Here is a 20,331-nt window from a genome sequence, read left to right as displayed (position 1 = left end):
GTTGGCAATACCCCGAAACTTGATCAAGAATAAGTGTCAATTTTCACAAAGAAATGCATATGTAAATAAATAAATAAATATATCGCAATAGAATAAGTAGAGATTTATGTAGAGACTAATTGTTATTTGTACCATATGTCTAAACTGAAATTAGATTCATTCATTAAAAAAATATTCATATATATGTCAATGCCACTTTCCAAATAATATTACACAATATCATATGTTCATTTCCTATATCCAGGTGCAACAGACCAAGCATGAAATAATACAAACAACTATTAACAAAGACAGACCTCTCTTAATATCACTCAGGCAGGATCAGTTATTCTTCCTCGAGAACCTATCCTGGGGCTACCTCTGCATAAAAGGCTAAGGTTCCGATAAACGAAACCATAAGTAGATTAAACAGATATGACAAGACTGTTAATGAGAGATTATGCATGGAAATATGTAATGCACAGTTTTATAGAAAAGATATGGGAGCACATATGTTTGTGCATGATGAGGAATCACCTCCTAAGCAAAGCACATGCAATCAAGTTATCTGGAGAAACCACTATTTGAGGAGTTACCTTCTATGCAAATTTCAATAGGGGTGCTACCTGCCGCCTGTCGGGAACCTGCTGCTCACCCCTAAATTTCAAGTATACATATCTATTATCAAGGTGAAGAATCACCCTCTTTTCAAACACATAAAATTCATCATATCTCATCACATAAAAGAAAAAATCTATTCATCATCCCAACTCTTATCATCTTTCCATCATCTCATGATGTGGCATTAGATGATAGGTTCACAAGTGAAATGTAATAAATAATTTTCAATCACCTAATATCACATCATAGAATGATGAAATGATGATGAAAATTTAGATGATGAATAACCACATAAAATACCAAGTAGGGAAATCACTTTACCGTTCATGTACCACCCCAAATTTATAACGGCTGAATCCCGTAAAAAATATGGACGTGTCTTTTGTTTTTAAAATTTCAATACAATTTTAAATGTAGCATTCTCAACAATACCCAAATATAATAAAATGGTCCAATTATGATCCTTCCCAAATAATTATCAGAGCAACAAGAACCCAACGTAAATCCAACATACAATTTATTAAATAACATAACAATATTTAGATAAACTAAAAATAAGGTTCATAAGTATCTATATGATCAATCTTCACATAGTAAATCCTCCTGCCCAATATTCGATAACTTCACATTCACAAATCTCGAATAGATGGATTCTCTGAAAGAGTAAGAAATATAAGGGGTGAGCCAAAATATATTACTCATACCACATGACAAGGGAAAAGTCACCAATAGATGTACGAGGACATCTAATATACCATATAGATATCACTATACTTTATACCACAGATATCAATATGTCACACAGACATCATGAATACCACAAAGGCATCAATGTCATAGGTAAATATATAAAATATATATTACTTGACTCCCAAAAGAATTATGTCTGATATTTGATATACAACCTGCAAGTACGGTTCACAAAATTTATACAATTCCAATAAGCATATCCAAAATAACATTACAAAAATGTATGTAAACAGATATTTTGAATCTAATGTATACAATTTTAAATTAGCAAAAGTTCTTAGATTTTGTAAAAATCCATTAAGAAGTTACTTACCTTGTTTGCTCACAAAAAAATTGACACTTTTGACGTACCAAATAATCACTCGAAACCTATATTAAAACCCAAAAAGAAATTACAACCCATCTAAATGAGTGCATAACTTGATTACTATGAAATCTTATAAACCATACAGACATTTTAGAAAGAAATAATGAAATATATGGATGGCCATGTAACACCCTGCTCCATAATAAAAACGTTTTTAAAATTTTTGGAAAGCCAGTGTGCTACTAAATTTGAATTTAAAATTTTTTTATTCTTAACGAAGCGCCAGATGTGAAAGATTCTATAAATAAAACAAACTTTGTTAAATACTTGATATCCAAAATAAAGTTTGCAGAAGCACTTATTTTAAAAAAATATTAAAGTCTCATGTGCTTATCAAAACCTTAAATCATAAAACTAATCATAGCATAATATGTTTAGGCCTCTGCCTCGCCTCCCGGGATCAAGTCTTGTTCTGCAGTCTCATCCTCATAAATGTCATCACCTGAGATGGTTTAAAAAACATAAAAACATACAAAAATAAGTCGAATACTCAATAAGCAACACATCATACCGTAAACATAATAAACATATGGTTTCTTGAAAAATATGTTTACCTATAAATACATACGTAAATAACATGAACATGAATTTATCTTTCACTTATCATAGACCAATACCCATTGTTTACCCCTTGAGTTAGGATTAGTGAATTTAAGTAGATTTCGATTTCGATTTCGCCCGTGGCTGCGAGTTGTAGAATCCATACATAAGAAAGACATACTAGGTGCACTAACAGCATGTATGACCTGGCAATACAATATGCGCATAACATAGGTATTGTCTTCATATCATAACATAGACCGTTACATATCTTATCATTCATATTTCATCATAATTATACTTGCATACTTTTCATATCATAGATTTCAAAAGAAATCGCATACATACTTGTCATATCGTATCATAGGTTTCCAATTAAATCGCATTCTTTCATAATATGTCGTGATACATGACTCCTCACATAAAATCATGACTTTTCATAAATAATTGATGCATAAGTCTTCACATAAAATCATGCATGGCTTTTCATAAATATTTTAATGCATAACTCTCACATACAATAATGTATTTTCATAAATCTTTTGATGCATAACTCATTTCATAAAATCATAAATTTTCATAAATAATTTAATGCATAATTCCTTACAAAAAATCATGGATTTTCATAATTTTATATATCATGACTTGGGTCCGTAAAAATGGGCTTCCAATGGAAGGCGTACATGTATAATATTTTTATAAAAGGTATGTTGTTTACCATACATACGTGTAAGAGTATGATCATGCTACTTATCTTGCAGTGCTAACCACTATTTTTGGCGCGTAATCGGTCGCCTATAAAAATAAACACGTAATTTGTATAAATTTCTAATTAAACATGTAATTTTATTTAAAATCTAAACTACTAAAATATCATATATTTTCTAAACCTAACATCTTCCAAACACTAAATTATTCTCAACTATTAATCTTTAAAAATTAGGGGCATTTTTGTAATTTAACTACCCTACCTAAAATTTAACGGGTTGCATGCATTCGAGATTGGACTTATGTGAGAGGCAAAGGGCAGGGGTTGACCATGATCAACTGGTGAGGATGAGCAGCGACTGGAAGTGGGAGGGGCGTGGTGGTGCTTCACGATGAGTTGGGCCATCACTATGCAACTGAGAGTGATGAGATAGAGAGGCAACATGATGAGAGAGAGAGATTACGGGAGGGAAGAATAATGCCGAGAGGCTATGCGTGGGGAGGATCAGAGTGAGCTTACCGGGAGGTGGTCACGATGGACCTAGGTGTATGACCGGCATCTTCTGGTTATAGTTGGCGGTGGAATCATGACCTCAACTATGGCAAGGTGTGGCTCTTAGTAGGGGAAACCAGTGCGTTGTTTTGGTGGGGCTAAAACAGAGGCCAGCGGTGGTTCTCAGACTGGTTCTCTTCCAAACCAAGGCTAGCGTGCAGTGGACTCAGGTTGTTTCAAATGTGTGTTGTGGGTGACTTGGACGTGGGTTGTGAGAGAGGAAGGGTTCATGGGTCTTGTTTCCATGGTGTTGCTTGGACTAGGGAAGGAGACGTGGAGGAGTTTCCTGGCGGTTGCCGCGTGGGTGGTTTGCTAGATGGGTTGAGTGTTTGGTGGGTGGTTTGTGCGTCTGCCATAAGCTGTGACCGTTGGGTAAAGGTATGGATTGTTGGGTTCGACGATGGTGGTTCTTGGTGTACTGTCATGTGTGTGTTGTGCAGTGTCCTCATGGTTGAGCTATGGTGAAGGTGGGTTGTGAAAGTGAAGGGTGCTGTGCGTGAGTGATGGTTTGCGGTGGGGAGAGGGTGGCTACACGAGATGGAGGCTGGTAGCTTTTGGGGAGAAAACACATGGTGGTTGCAGTTCCTTCGTGGGGCTGGGCAGTAATCTACCCTTCTGTGATGGTGGTGTAATTGTTGAACGTGGAGGAGTCGTGGCTATAGAGGAAGAATAGGTTAGGAGAAGGCTGCGGCAACTTGGGTCTTCTTCATGTATGAGGGAAAAACGTGTATTTATAGAGTTTGATTGGGAAAAAAACCCTAGATGAGAACAAAAAGAGGGTAATCATGCATGAGAGACATGCATGGCATGAAACATGGAACGTGCGTGACGTGGAAACTGGTTCCTGGCTTCATGGGCTTGGGTTTTGAGCGTTGATTGGGATTTTTCCCAAGTTTTGGACCCCCAATTCAACCTCTAAAATAATCTAACTCATCCCACCAATTTTCCTTGGCCCATAAAAACATTTCACCTAATCCAAAAATAAAAATATTTAATGATATTATTAACTAACATGGCAAGCCCAAAAATAAAAATTCAATATTTGCCAACATAAAATCTTAGGCCCGTAGTCTATTACAAAAAAAATAAATACTCGAACACTCTATTGGGCTTCTATAATAATTGGCCCATTAACCTAATTTAGGCTCAATGAAATTATCCATAATTTATCCCTAATAATATTGTATCAGGTCGTTACAGGAAAGGATTAATCATCCTGCCTTTGTGTATTGTATTTATAGTTTACAAAACAAACCGATACATCCAAGATCCTAAAATATAGGAGATAGTGATAAGGATACACATGTACACAAGATGAAACCAACTACAACTCTATCCTGATAAAAATGATCTAGAGCACACAATCTGTGCACTTGACTTGTAGACTCTTCAATATTGGATGTTGTGTTGGACTCATTCTCTGGTCTCTTGGAAATGATAGGTTGTTCTGAAGATTGACTTATCTAATTTGAGTATTGACCTATCTTAACACCCCCTTTCAAACTCATGGGAGGATTAGTGACCATGAGTTTGTCTCTGAGTTCTAGAAATCAAGTAGCAGTTAAACCCTTTGTAAAAATGCCTTCACATTGATCTACAGTTGCAATATAGTGAATAATAATGTCTTTGTTCAGCACTTTCTCTCATATAAAATAATAATCTACTTTCACATGCTTTGTTCTAGCATGGAAAATAGGATGCAAGTGCAATAGCTCCCATATTATCATACTATATTGTGGAGATGTTACTAGTGGGCATTGAAATTCTTTGAATAATGTGTATCCAATATAATTCAGCAATACAAATGGCCATTGCTCGGTACTCTGCTTCTGTACTGGATCTTGAAACTACAGGTTGTTTCTTGGCTTACCAAGCGATTAAGCAATTACCTAGAAAAATTCCATATCCACTTGTAGACCTCCTGTCAGTTGGGTAACCAGCCCAGTTGGAATCACAGTGACAGTAGGCATTTAATTGTAAGGGACATGGGGAGAACCACAAGCCGTAATCCATTGTGCCTTTAAGATACCTTAACACTCTTTTTGTTGCAGTCATATGAATTGTAGTGGGACAATGTAAAAATTGGCACAGTTGGTTCACTGAAAAAACTATTTTAGGGCGTGTGAGTGTGCAGTATTGTAAAGCACCCATAATATGTCTATAAGTTGTAGGATTATTAATAGGGTCTCCCTCAAACTTGCTTAGTTTCTTACCAGACACGCAGGGGTGTTGAGTAAGGTTTAGGTCCAAGCATGTCAACTCTATCAAGAAGATCAAAATATTCTTTGCTTGGCTGAGATACATCCCCTCTTTGCCTCTGTGTACACGTTTTGCAAGAAAGTATGATAAACTCCCTAGGTCTTTCATTTTGAACTCCTTTTGTAGATTCTCAATCAAACACTCAATACTCAAATCATGTGTCCACATTACAATAATGTCATCCACATAGATAAGCATAAATAAATGGTTTTCATCTTTATGAAGCATAAAAAGAGAGGTGTCAAGTAGAGAACCTCTGAAGGCGAGACCTTGTAAGGTTCGAGTGAGTCAATTGTATCATGCCCGAGGGGCTTGCTTGAGACCATAGATGGCTTTATGTAATCTGCATACATGGTTAGGATAATCCTTGTGCACAAATCCTTTTGGTTGCTCCATAAATACTACTTCAGAAAGAACACCATAGAGGAAGGCATTGGAAACATCCAGCTTCTTAATGGGCCAATGGAAGTGTTGTGCAATAGCTAGTAGCAACCTAATCGTGGTTGGTTTTATCACTGGACTTAAAGTCTTGGTGTAGTCGATTCTGTCTCTTTGTTCAAAGCCTTTAGCTACTAGTCTAGTTTTGAATCTATCAATAGAGCCATCAGCTTTTGTTTTTAGTTTATACACCCACTTGCAGTTGATGACATGTCGATCTCTAGGTCTTGGACAGATAATCAATGTTTCATTATCTAGTAGAGCACTAAACTCACTTTTCATTGAGGGTTTGCCCTCGCTTGTGAGAATTTAGTTGGTTCATTAGGAAGGGTTTGTTGTGAATAGGCTTTAATAGGATGTTTGGTGGACTTACTTGAGTGGTAGAGTTGAAATTCAAGAAACTCTTTGGGCCTAGAGTTACCAGTCATTGATCAAGTGACGGCTCTAGTTGGGGCCACTATAGGTGATGGAGAAAGGGTCTGCATAATAGGTGAGGTGATTTGAGAAGATTCTGGTATCAGATGGGAATTGAGATCAGTGTTGAGGTAAGGTTGCTGTATAGCAAGTATTGAAACTGGAATGGTTGGTTCTTGTGTTGGTTGTTGTGAGGATATTGTACAAGAAGTTGACACAGGTGTAAAGTCTATTGAGCTCCTGGACTGGGAGACTGTCTCACTGAGATTGTTAATAGAATAGAACTGAGAAGGTAATAGAGTGATACCTGAGTGGAGTGATTTATCTCGTACAAGGTTGGAAGGTGTAGCCTTTACCTGTGTAGGAAACAACTGTTCATCAAAGACTACACTCCTTGACGCATAGACTTTGTTTGTTGCTAAGTCAAGATATTTGTACCCTTTTTTATTGGAGCCATACCCAAGAAATACACATTTCTTACTCCTAAACTCTAGCTTTTGCTTGTTATAAGGTCTAAGCAAAGGATAACAAGTACACCCAAAAATTTTCATGAAGGAGTAGTTTGGTTCAGATTTAAAGAGCTTAGTAAAGGGAGTGTCACATTGTATGAAGGAAGATGGTAATTTGTTTATAGAGTACACAATAGTATGAAATGCCTTTATCCAGTATTTAGAAGGAAGAGAGGATTGAGCTAGTAAGTGAAATGCCTCTACTGTGGGGGAAGGAAGTGAATGTGACCATCAATAGCTATTCTAATAACCATATAGATGCAGGGGTGACTGAAGTTGGGAGAAGGCCTAAAGAATGGCAGCTAACAGGATTATAAGATAATCCCGAGACAACCAGAAGATATGAGACATGGTATTTAATGAGACTAATAAGAGGAGAGGATACTAAAGCTTGACTTTTATTTGGAGACTTTAATGAGATCCTTAGTGAAATTGAAAAATAAGGAGGTAGAGGAAGGCCAGAAAGACAACTGGAAGAATTTAGGAAGGCTGTTAATGACTGTGATCTAGTTGATTTGGGATATGAAGGAATCAAATTCACCTGGTGGAACAATAGAGAGAGATAACTATATATGTGAAAGGTTGGACATATTCATGGCCAACATGAGTGGTGTAACATGTTTCCCTATGCTATAGTCATACATGGTTCTACCGCACATTCGAACCATGTTCCAATTATTTTGGATGTTGAAGGTAACACCTGTCAAAGCAGAATGGAAAGACCATTCAGATTTGAGGCCATGTGGACTGAAGCAAGTGACTGTGAAAAAGTTCTTGAAAAAGTATAGAAGCATATACTAGGCCAAGCTGATGTGGAAGGGGGATGAACACCATTTCTATTTGCAATAAGAATCTTAGGAAATGGAATAAAAATTCATTTGGGAGAGTTCAGACACAGATACAAAAGGCCAAGGCCAGACTCCAAAAATTACACAATAGAGATCCCCACCATATGAGAATTGAAGAACATCAGGAAGTTAGAGAAAATCTACACTGTTGGCTGGAGAGAGATGAAGTCATGTGGAGACAAAGATCAAGAGTGATGTGGTTAAAGGAAGGTGATTAAAACACTAAATCTTTCCACATGAAAGCTTCCCTAAGAAGAAAAGAGGAATCAGATTACAAGATTACAAGATGCTGAAGGGAGATGGAAGGAGGGGAAAGAAAGGGATAAACTTATTCAACAATATTTTTAAGAGCTATTTTCAGCAGAAACGAACAGAGACAACATGGATTTCTTAGTAGTTCTTAAAGGTAGAATTTCTGAGGAGATAAACAAGGAACTCACAAAACAATTTGAAGAGACAGAAGTGGTAGAAGCCTTGCAGCAAATGAACCCTACCAAAGCACCTGGTTCTGATGGTGGCGCCCATTTTCTTCCAAAAGTACTAGCATATTGTGGGGAAATCAATTACTCATGCTGTGTTGAAAGTATTGAATGATGGTATGATTCCAAACTCTCTTAATCACACTTTTATTGTTTTGATTCCAAAGACGAAAAAAACCTGAGAGAGTGACAGAATATAGGCCTATTAGTCTTTGCAATGTATTGCATAAATTGATATCAAAAGTACTGGCTAATAGGCTTAAGTTAGTGTTACCTATTGTTATATCTACTTCCCAAAGTGCTTTTGTACCAGGTAGGTTGATTACTGATAACATTCTAGTGGCCTATGAAATGATTCATTTCTTGAAAAATAAAAGAATTGGAAAAACAGGTTTTATGTCTCTAAAGCTGGACATGAGCAAGGCATACGACATATTAGAATGGAGTTACTTGGAGGAAGTCATGATACAGATGGGGTTTGATCCTAAATGGATCTCACTTGTCATGCAATGTGTTAAAACGATGTCCTTTTCTGTTTTAATCAATGGTAAGCCCAAGGGTCCTATCACCCCTTCAGGAGGTTTAAGGCAAGTAGATCCTTTATCTCATTACCTTTTTCTGTTATGCACTGGAGGTTTAATTAAACTGCTACAATAAGTGGGATCAAACTTTGTAGAAATGCACCACTAGACAATCATCTTCTATTTGCGGATGACAGTGTGCTCTTCTATAAAGACAACATGCAAGAAAATGAAGCAATACAAAATTTATTGACCAGGTATGAGAGGGCCTCAGGATAGAAGATAAACTGTGAGAAGACTTCCATGGTTTTTAGTAAAAATGTTTCAGAAGATACACAACAAGAGATCTTATCCTTTTGGGGTGTCTAGGAGTTCCAACAGTATGACAAGTACCTTGGCCTACTACCAATGGTTGGAAGAACAAGAAACAAAGCTTTTTCTGATATCAAACATAAGGTTTGGAAGAAGGTTCAAAGTTGGAAGGAAAAGATGCTATCACAAGGGGGCAAAGAGATACTCATCAAGGCAGTGGCATTATCAGTTACAACTTATTCTGAGTTGTTTTTTTTTTTTTTGATAGGTAAACAAGAATTATTATTTCAATAAAGGCAACAAAGTGCCAGTTACAAATGTCTTTATGCCCTATCTACGTAGGTGCATTAGAAACTAAGAAATCCTGAAAGTTCATGCCATTGAAGTCTACAGCAATAGCCCAAGTACAAAGAGTCCTAAAAAAGAAAACTTTAAGCTCCGCCAAAGATCTCTCTGTCTTCAAATGTCCGCTCATTGCGTTCCTTCCACAAGCACCACATGATACAATTCGGAATCATTTTCCAAACCGCTTTGATCTGTTGCACACCTCTAATAGGGGTCCAACTTGCCAACATTTCCGCCACAGATTCTGGCATCACCCACGCTAGATCCATTCTATTAAGCACCTCATACCAGAGAGACCTAGCAACCTCACAATGTAAAAGTAGATGATTCACCGACTCACCCTCACTTTTACACATGCAGCACCAATCTATAATGATTATCCTCCTATTTCTCAGATTATCTGTAGTGAGAATCTTACCTAAGGATGCTGTCCATACAAAAAAGGAAACTTTGGGTGGAGTCTTGTTCTTCCAAAGCCTTCTCCAAGGAAATTGTGTCTCAGGTTCTTGTGTGAGAACCTTATAAAAGGATCTAACTGTGAATACCCCTCTCCCCACAGGAGTCCACCACAACCCATCTTCCTGCTGGATATTCGGACGACAAGAATACAATAGACTCTACAAGTCTACAAAACTCTCCACCTCCCAGTCTTGTGCCGCCCGAATGAAGTTGATATTCCAGTGTGTACTCCCATCCACTCTTCCTATAAGCTCTGCCACTGTAGCATCTTTATCACTTGCAATTAGGAAAAGTAGAGGAAACAAATCTTGAAGGGCGTTGTTACCACACCAAACATCCTTCCAAAATCTAATCCTGGACCCTGTACCCAGCTGAAGCCGAGTATGATGATGAAATGCCTCCCACCCTCTTCTTATATGTTTCCATAGCCCCACTCCATAGGTGCCTCTAACTTCTCTAGTACACCAACCCTCACCTAATCCACCATACTTCTTCTCAATCACTACTTTCCATAAGGCATCCGGTTCTTTAGTATAACGCCACAACCATTTCCCAAGTAACGCCCGATTGAACAATCTCAAGTTTCTGATACCCAATCCGCCACTGGAAATAAAACGGCAGACTTTTTCCCACTTGACTAAATGAAATTTAAATTCCTCTCCTAAACCACCCCACAGAAAATCTCTTTGTAGCTTCTCAATTCTACTAGCCACACTTGCCGGTATAGGAAATAAGGATAGAAATATGTGGGTAGGTTAGAAAGTGTACTCTTAATCAACGTGATCCGGCCCCCTTTTGACAAGTACATTCTCTTCCAACCTGCCAATCTCCTTTCTATTTTTTCAATCACCGTATCCCATATCGAGCAAGTCCTCGAGTTTATACCCAATGGTAGTCCCAAGTACATCATAGGAAGAGACACTATCTTACAACCCAATATCCCTGCCAACTCTTGGACATTCTGGACTTCCCCAATTGGCGCCACCTCGGATTTATCATAGTTCACTTTTAAGCCAGATACAGCTTCGAAACAAAGAAGCAACCCCTTCACAGCCTGCAACTAATCAGGATTGGCCTCACACATAATAAGCGTATCATCTGCAAACAACAAATGAGAGATAGTAGTAATACCCCTACTCGAGGATCCAACCTGAAAACCACTTACAAAACCATTATTTACCAAAACCGAGATCATCCTGCTTAGTGCCTCCATCACAAGGACAAAAAGTAGGGGAGATAGCGGATCCCCTTGTCTCAAGCCACGAGAGCTCGCAAAAAAACCTTCTGGGCTGCCATTGATCAATATAAAGAATCTTGTCGTGGAAATACACCAGCTAATCCATGACCTCCACCTCTCCCCAAAACCACACATATCCAGTAGATATAGAAGAAAATCCCAATTAACATGATCATATGCCTTCTCCATATCTAACTTACACAGAATCCCTGAACTCCGATCCTTCAATTTACTGTCTAAACATTCATTAGCAATAAGAACCGCATCAAGAATCTGTCTACCCTTTACAAAAGCATTTTGAGGCTTGGTAACAATCTTCCCCAACACCACACTCAACCGATTAGCTAGTACTTTAGAAATAATCTTGTAGACTCCATTCACTAGACTAATAGGCCGATAATCTGCAATCTCACTTGCCCCCACCTTTTTAGGTATTAAAGCAAGGAGAGTGGTGTTAAGGCTTTTCTCAAATTTTCCAACTGAGTACAACTCTTGAAACACCTTCATAAGATCATCTTTTATCACCTCCCAACAATCTTGGAAAAACCTCATAGAGAAACCATCGGGTCCGGGGGCCTTATCTTTTACCATCTTCCTTACCACATCGTACACCTCGTCCTCCTCAAAAACCCTCTCCATCCTAGCTACATCCCCCATCTCAATGGTGTCAAAAACCAACCCATCAAGAGTAGGCCTCCATCCCACTTGCTCGGTAAGGAGCTTCTCAAAGACATCAGTAACATGATCTTTGATAACTTCCTCATCCCTACACTCCATCCCCTCAATTTTCAAAACCTCTATATTATTTTTTCTTCTATGCGAGTTTGCAATGCTATGAAAAAACTTCGTACTCCGATCCCCTTCCCTTAACCATAATGCTCTTGACTTTTGACGCCAAGACATTTCTTCTTGTAAAATAATTCTCTCAAGATCTACGACCAACACAATTCTTTGTAATTGTTCCTCCTCAGAAAGTGGCCTCACCTCTTGAAGTCTATCTAACTCCTAAATCTCCAACCACTTGATATTCTTGTTCTCCCTTATGTCTCCAAACGACTGTTTATTCCACTCCTTCAAGTCTCTTTTTAATGCCTTCAGCTTGTTCGCAAAAATGAAACTAGGCGTTCCATTGAACTGATAAGAAATCCATCATTGTTTAACCCTCTCCACAAAACCTTATGATTTCAGCCACATATTCTCGAACTTAAAGTATCGTCTCCCACTATGAATGCCTCCGCAATCTAGTAAAATAGGCCAATGATCAGAATTTAAACGTACCAACCGCTTTTGACATACCTCAGGAAAATGGCTTTCCCACTCAGGGAAAATTAGAAAGCGATCCAAGCGAGACCAAGTCCGGTTATTTGACCATGTGGCATGGCCCCCTGCAAGAGGAAGGTCTATCAAATTCAAGTCAAAAATACGCTCTGAGAACTCCACACTTGCAGGCCTCACTCTTCTTCTTCTGAAGCTTTCACTTGGAAATCTCACAACATTGAAATCACCCAAAATACACCACGGAAGATCCCACCAACTATGTACCCCTGCTAGTTCATCCCACAAAAATCCTCTGTCAGCATCTAGATTTGGACCATAGACACCTGCAAAAGCCCATAAGAAATTATCGAACACACTTTTAAAGGAGCACGCTATCGTATATCTCCCTATATATTCCTCCACTTTTTCCACCACCCTCCTATCCCACATTACCACAATTCCTCCCGATGCCCCTATAGAGGCCAAGTAAACCCAATCCACATGAGCCCCACTCCATAAACTTCGCACCATCTTTCTATCAATCATTTTTAGCTTCGTCTCCTGTAAACACACAATGTCTGCTTTCCACTCACGAAGCAAGTGCCGAATCCGGTGGCGCTTATCTATCTCGTTAAGCCCACGCACATTCCAAGACACAATCTTAGGCTTCATTTGGGAACAGCCAGCCCCTTCCCTTTTACCCTATTCCTACTGGAACTTCCCTCTGAATTCATCGAACACGCCAATTTTTTTAGTTCCCGATTCTTCTTTGAATCCCCTTTCCTTTTTTGTTGATGTCCAGCTTCCATAGCTGCTAACAATGCTATGAACTGCTCTTCATACCCTTCACAATTAATCTCCACATAATGTTGTATCTCTTTCACCTTATTAATGACCCAGTCTGAGGCTTGGGTTGGATAGCAGTAGTTTAATGGAATAGGAATGCCCCTCCTATCAATCTGAAAATTCTGGAACTCTTCACCCACCATAATCCCTTCCAAGCCCACCTGATCACACGCCTGAGAGAGAAAAAAATCATCCTCCACCAAATTCAAAATCTGGTCGCACGACTCAGGGAGAAACAACTCATTCTCCACCGAGTGCATAAGATCAACCGAATCATCCTCCTCCTTAGCCGCCTCAAAATCCTCATACAACTTGACAGAAACGTTCGCCGGAGCAAGGCCCTCATCCCCTCCAACCATCGGCGTCGTCTGAGCTTCCTTTAGGGGAGGGAAACGCAATCCGAACTCCACCAGCGCATTTTGCGCACAGCACGACGGCGGCCCATCATCGGCGACCCCCATCTCCTCTGTCGGCGCCGTCTGTGCCACCTCCACCTGATCCTCCGTTGCCGGCACACTTTCCGGCACAAAACCAAGGCTCTGTAACTCGGCGGGACTCACGGGTTTGGGGCTCACAATATCTCGTGAACCTTTCCGTGGACTTTGGGTTCGCCCCGAACCCAGACCCATCACATGGGCCTGCCGGCCCAGCCCCATCACTTGGGCGCGAGCTCGACGAGGCCTTCCCCCTGGCCTTAGATGGCCCAGCCCCATCACGTTGGCTTAAGCCCGACGACACCTTGAAACTGGCCTTAGGAAACCCACCCTTCTGCCTCCAAAAGCCCCGGCCCTTACCAACTTGAAACCCATCACCCATAACTTTCCCTTTGTCTTTTAAATTCTCCTTCTCATCCCTTTCCTTAAACAGAACGACAGCCTCTAATACTTCGGACATGTCCTTCTGCAGCATCCGTAACTGCCCTTGCACCTCCTGCAACGTCCTACGTACATCCCATACCTCCTGACATGTCGCACAACTACTGCCATGTGAGTTGCTCATCACGCCATACTGCTTCGACAGAGCTTCATTTTGAGTTAGAGCAGATGATGGCAAAATTTTGGTCGGGTCAGAGACAAGAGGAGAGGAAAATCCACTGGGTGAGTTGGAGCAAAATGTGTGCCTCTAAGCATGAGGGTGGAATGGGCTTTAAGGATCTAAGAACTTTTAATGATGCATTATTGGCTAAGCAGGGATGGAGGTTATTGCAACATGAAGATAACCTTTTCCATAAAGTGTTTAAAGCTAGATACTTTCCACATAACAAGTTTCTCAAAGCTAAGTTGGGTTACAACTCCTCATATGTATGGAAAGGTATATCGAAAGTGAAGGACAAGATGAGATATGGATGCAGGTGGAGAGTGGGGAATGACAAGTCTATCAACATTTGGAATGACTTCTGGATCCTTGGCTATAGGAATTTAAAGAAGCACACAATGGAAGAGAAGCTCAAGGTCAGTAATACTAAAATGGAGGAATTGATAGATAATCATACCAAGTGGTGGGATGTGTCGAAAGTGAGAAATCTATTACCACCTCCAATAGCTACTGAAGTGTTAAAAATGATCATTAGCCTTGAGGAACATGAAGATACACAAATTTGGGCAATCAAAAGAAGTGGACAGTTTAGTGTAAAAAGTGCATATCTATTGTTTAGAGCTTTGCATATGGGAATTGATGAAGTGGAAACAACCAATGCTAATAAACTGAAAAGAATTTGGAGAGACATCTGAAGACTGCAAGTCCCTAATAAGGTGAAGGTGTTTGCATGGAAAGCATGTATGGATGAATTACCTACAAGATCTGATTTGAAGAAGAGGAAAGTGATAGAGGCAGCTAACTGTCACTTTTGTTCTAATGTTGCGAAGGATATTACACATGCTTTGTATCGATGTGCATCTTTGTAGGATAGCTGGCAAAAACACTTTATTGTTTTATGTAGCCTTGAGCCTAACCAAACTTTTGTGGATATTGCAAGAGAAGTAAGGGAGAGAGGTAATAAGGAAGAGCTGGAAAGGTTTTTTTCTTATAGCTTGGAGTTGCTGGTTTAGAAGAAATCAACTAGCTTTTGAAAGCAAAGATCTGGAAACAGATACAGCTATTAATCAGGCCCTATCTCTACAAACAGCTTGGAAGGAAGCCAAAAGAATGCAATGAAGTTGAATGTGGATGATGCAGTGTTCCATGACCAAAAATTTGCAGGTGTTGGAATATTCATTATTCGAAATAGCCAGGAACAAGTTATAATGGCAGCTACAAAAAAAAAAAGTGAAGTTGGTCCTTCAAAGATAGAATTACTGGCTATCCTCCGAGGCTTACAACTTAGCATCCCACATGGTATTAGAGTGCTCATAATCGAAAGTGAATCCCTGATAATAGTTAAAGAGATTCATGAGAAAGGTGAGTCGAGTTCTTTGATGGGCAATATCATTAAGGATGTAAAGGAACTGATGAGAAGATTTTAAAGCTGCAATATTCAGCATGTGAACAAGAATGCATCTTATAAACTTGCTAGATATGCATGAAATGTAGAAGACATTAATGTATGGCGGGATTCCTTCCCTGGTTTTGTTCACCAGGTCATCTGGACTGATAACCAGATCTAACATTTCTGATTAATGCAATGGATCTGTTTTGACATTAAAAAAAAAAAAAAAATATTGAAGCCTAATATCTCAAAATCATGTCCTAGAGTTTTGTAGTTTTGTAGCCCATGCTCAGACATTAATTAAAATCCCTCCTATATGTCTACATAATCATAACCTAGCTCCGATACTAAAATTGTAAATCCCCAAATTTATAATGGGCTGAATCTCGTAAAAATATGGACATACCTCTTGTTTACAAAATTTCAAGACAATTTTAAATGTAGCATTCTCAACAACACCCAAATATAATAAAATACTCGAATTATGATCCTTCCCAAGTAATTATCAAAGCAACTAGAACCCAAATATGTAACATAAATCCAACGTAATAACATAACAATATTAGGTAAGCTAAAAATAAGGTCCATACCTATCTAGACCATCAATCTTCACATAGTAAATCCTCCTCATGCCCAACATTCGATAACTCCACATTCACAAATCTTGAATAGATATTGGATTCTCTGAAAGAGTAAGAAATATAAGGGGTAAGTAACATAATTAATGGGGATCGGGAAACGACAATTTTAAAACCCAAAAAGAAATTAAATAATATTTCCATAACTTGATTACTATGAAATCCTACAAACCATACACACGTTGTAACGTGGTAACCTTCAGTAATTAAGAATTCAAGAATTCACTACTTAACAATTCTGGACAGACTTTACTATTATAGGTTTCATTGCTAAATGCTCACCGCTCCATACAACAGTTACTACAACTAGTACTAAAGTCTCTTTAATTTATAGCCATTTCTCAAAATAAATCATCTAATATTTCTAAAAAATGAGTGAGATAATCATTTACCTTGATTTCCTTGGCTGCCCAACACGTAGTTGTGGAAGGGAAAGTACTATTGGAGAAAATAGAATCGCAACTAGCGCGTTCATGGTCCACTGTTTTGTCTTGCACCCTCAACGCATGACTTCTTTCCTTTGGGGTTAAAAGGGTAGGGGCTGCCCGCTTGCAGTAGCGACCCAACATGACCCAAAAACGGTCGATTTATCTCAAATGAGAACCACTTCTGAATTCACTCAATCTGGGTTCTTCATTAACTAGGCGTAGACGTTCTCCAAACGTGAAAAACTCGCTATCCGGTACAAGAACGAAAATTGCATTGGTTCCCATCATGTATTTTCACACAATGAGCGTGAAGGAACTCACTGGCAGACAAGTTTGGGTTCTCCACCCAAGAAACCTCAAGGGATTACCTCCGCACAACGTAGCAAGCTAGCAATATTTGACATGTGTTGAGTAGCAACCAAGCGAGACCCAAACCCAAATAGTCGAGGACGTCTTGGGTGGGGGGACGCAGAAAGACAGCCTCAAATTTTGAGTGAAAGTTTGAAAAAGTTGTAATGATTATATAAGGAAAAATACTGGAGCTCCCGCTGGGAGTTCTCGTTGGAGCTTTAGTGTATTTTATCATGTGTATTTTTTAATTCTTTTTTTATATAGATGTTTTTAATAATTTTAAATATTTTTAAAAAATAAAAAAATTTATAATATTATTAAATAATACTTGCTTAATCACGAAGTAAAATATAAAATATTTTTTTATAATTTTTTATTTTACTTCGTGATTAAGAAAGTATTTTTTAATAACTTTTTTTTTTACTTCTTGATTAAGAAAATGTTTTTAATGATGTTTTAAATTTATTTTATTTTTTAAAAAATATTAAAAAATATTAAAAAAAATTATATAAAAAATAACTTTAAAAAAAAAATACATACAATATATGCCACAGCTCCCAGGAGTCCCCAGCGGGGGCTGTAGCATGATCCAATCAAAGTCTCTTTGATTTCATGACTTCCCTCGTGGTCTTGCAATATTTTAGTCAATTACTAACAAGTTGTATTTTTGTTTTTATTTTAATTTTAATTTTAATTTGCTTGGAAGTCGCAAAGTTTGATTTTCCCAAAGTTACAGTACTATGTTCAGTTAATGGTAGAGGTGACCGCAGAATAATTAAAATTTCATCGGTGGGTAAGAGACAAAATTATATTTAAGAAGGACTTAGGGATAGACTAATGTGAATGGTAATTGGCTAACTAGTAGCTATTGTGAGAACAGTACCACCATCTGCACATGCATTTTCATGATCCGCTCATTCCAAAAACTCAAAATAGATTTGCTTTTTTGACAAACCAATTCATATATTCTAATTCTAATTTTTTTTTTTTTACTTTTAACTTTGATCATTAGTTTGCAATCAATTAAATCTCGTGTTTAAAATTAGCAGACAAAGTTAAAACACAACGTGTATTAGTTTTGCAGAGTCAAAGAACTAAGACTGGAAGAGGAATAACTCGGTCTCGGATCACATATAACTGGATAGTCTTTTTTTTTTATTATTCTCATACGAGCTTAAAACCTGCGCAATACACAAATTATTGTGTACGAGAGAGATATTTAAAGAGAGACTAGTTTTTATAGTGGATGATTCGAAACTATTTGTTGGACGGTTTATTTAACAAAATAATATAAAGGTTAAAATAGTATTTTTGAGTAGAGATTTGAATTGATGTATATCTTTATATGTAAGAAAAGAAATAAAATTTAAAAGTTATAATAGTTCATAATGAAATATTGCTTTTAAAAGTATTACCGTTCCATAAACATAACACTTCAAATTTAATAGATAAAATATCTACTTTTATTAGTAGAATGTCACATCGGAGTCATATGACTCCGCTTAAAATATAAAATAATATAAATGTTGAATTAGTGCTCTTGGTGAAGTCTTGAATTGGTTTATATATTTATATGTAAGAAAATAAATGAAACTTAAAAGTTACACTGGTTCATAATGAAATATTGTTTTCAAAAGGTTTATCGCTTCATAAACATAATATTTCAAATTTAATAGGTAGAACAACTACTTTTATGGATAGAATGCCACGTAAAAATTATATGATTCCACTTTTATATATAGTACTATATATATACTAAGTAAGTGAGTATTTTAATGATGTCTTATATTATTTTCTTGATCTTTCTATTTTTATGCGTAGAGTAATGTTATATATCATATTCACATTCTATTATATAAGGTATGATATATTTATTATTATTGGATGATAAATAATTATCAAATAAAAGATTATTTAATAATAATAAATATATTATATCTTATATAATAAGATAAAAGTAAAATAATTGTGTGATGTATAAAATTTTCCCACTGCGTAGTACAGAGTTATTGTTCTCATTCTCCCATTTAATGTACGTATCTTTGTGAAATGGTTTTTTTTCTTGCTCAGATCTCTTTGAATCATGTAACTCTGTTTGCACAATAAACCAGAAGCAACGACTCAATTACCAATTAACACCCAGCACGTGGCATGTCCTCCCTTAAAAAAAAAAAAGGAATGTGCTTCTCATGTTAAGAGTACTCTCATTGGATTAGCTAAAGTTAAATGAAAGTTTTGATGAATATAAGAGAAATTTAACTTTTGACTATTTCATTCACATAAATTTCCATATTGAAATAATTATTTTTTCATTATATAATAATAAAATAATATAAGATAAATTTGATTTTGGTTATTCACATCAAATCTCCATATTAGATTATACATTTATTCATTATATGGTAATGAATAACTAATAATTTTAAAAATATTTAATTTTTTTAATTATTAATTTTTTTAATTTTATCATTTTTATTATTCTACTTATTATATGTTAATTAATAATCATGTTCTTATTAAATTAATATATCACTAAGTCAAATTAATATATTAACTGTGATAAAATATGTGATAGAAAGAAAGGGAAAGATAAATAATTAATAAAATATGTATTTGATGTATGTACAGTAACCTTCAAATTTGGAAAAACTTTTGAAAGTTATTATAACTAAATTTTAAATATTTGGAATTTGACTAATCCAACGTGAACATATTTTACTCTTTAATAGCTAAATACTCATTAGATTTAACTTTTAACTAATCCAATGAGAATGCTCTAAGTGATACATGACTATTTTTTAAACAGCGCCGCTCTAATTAACGGTTAGGTTAAATTCACATTTTTATTTTTTATTTTTTTAAATTATATTTTTTTATTATTTTAAAATATTTATAAAAATATCAATATACTAATAATTACTTTTTTAACTATTAAGTAAAGAAAAAAAATTAAAATATTTAAAGTGTCAAAATAAGAGGCAGGTTGAGTATCTTAACATTTTTATTTTTTAAATAAATTTTATCAAGAAGTTTTGAAAACTGTGTCT

At 36.8% G+C, this 20,331-nt stretch overlaps 1 long non-coding RNA gene across 1 annotated transcript; it reads right to left on the bottom strand.

Annotated features, from left to right (window-relative positions):
• Window positions 1–2,110: 2,110 nt before the first annotated feature.
• LOC118349474 lies at window positions 2,111–17,362 on the bottom strand. Its single transcript, XR_004802432.1, has 3 exons — window positions 16,898–17,362; window positions 16,458–16,551; window positions 2,111–2,159 (listed from the first exon to the last, which is right to left on the bottom strand). It is a non-coding gene; the product is annotated as an uncharacterized LOC118349474 (long non-coding RNA).
• Window positions 17,363–20,331: the final 2,969 nt, after the last annotated feature.

The sequence above is a fragment of the Juglans regia genome, chromosome 9, assembly GCF_001411555.2.
Source record: "Juglans regia cultivar Chandler chromosome 9, Walnut 2.0, whole genome shotgun sequence".
NCBI lineage: Eukaryota > Viridiplantae > Streptophyta > Magnoliopsida > Fagales > Juglandaceae > Juglans > Juglans regia.
The sequence above is the reverse complement of the archived record's forward strand: the minus strand, read 5'-3'. Positions and strand labels throughout refer to the sequence as shown.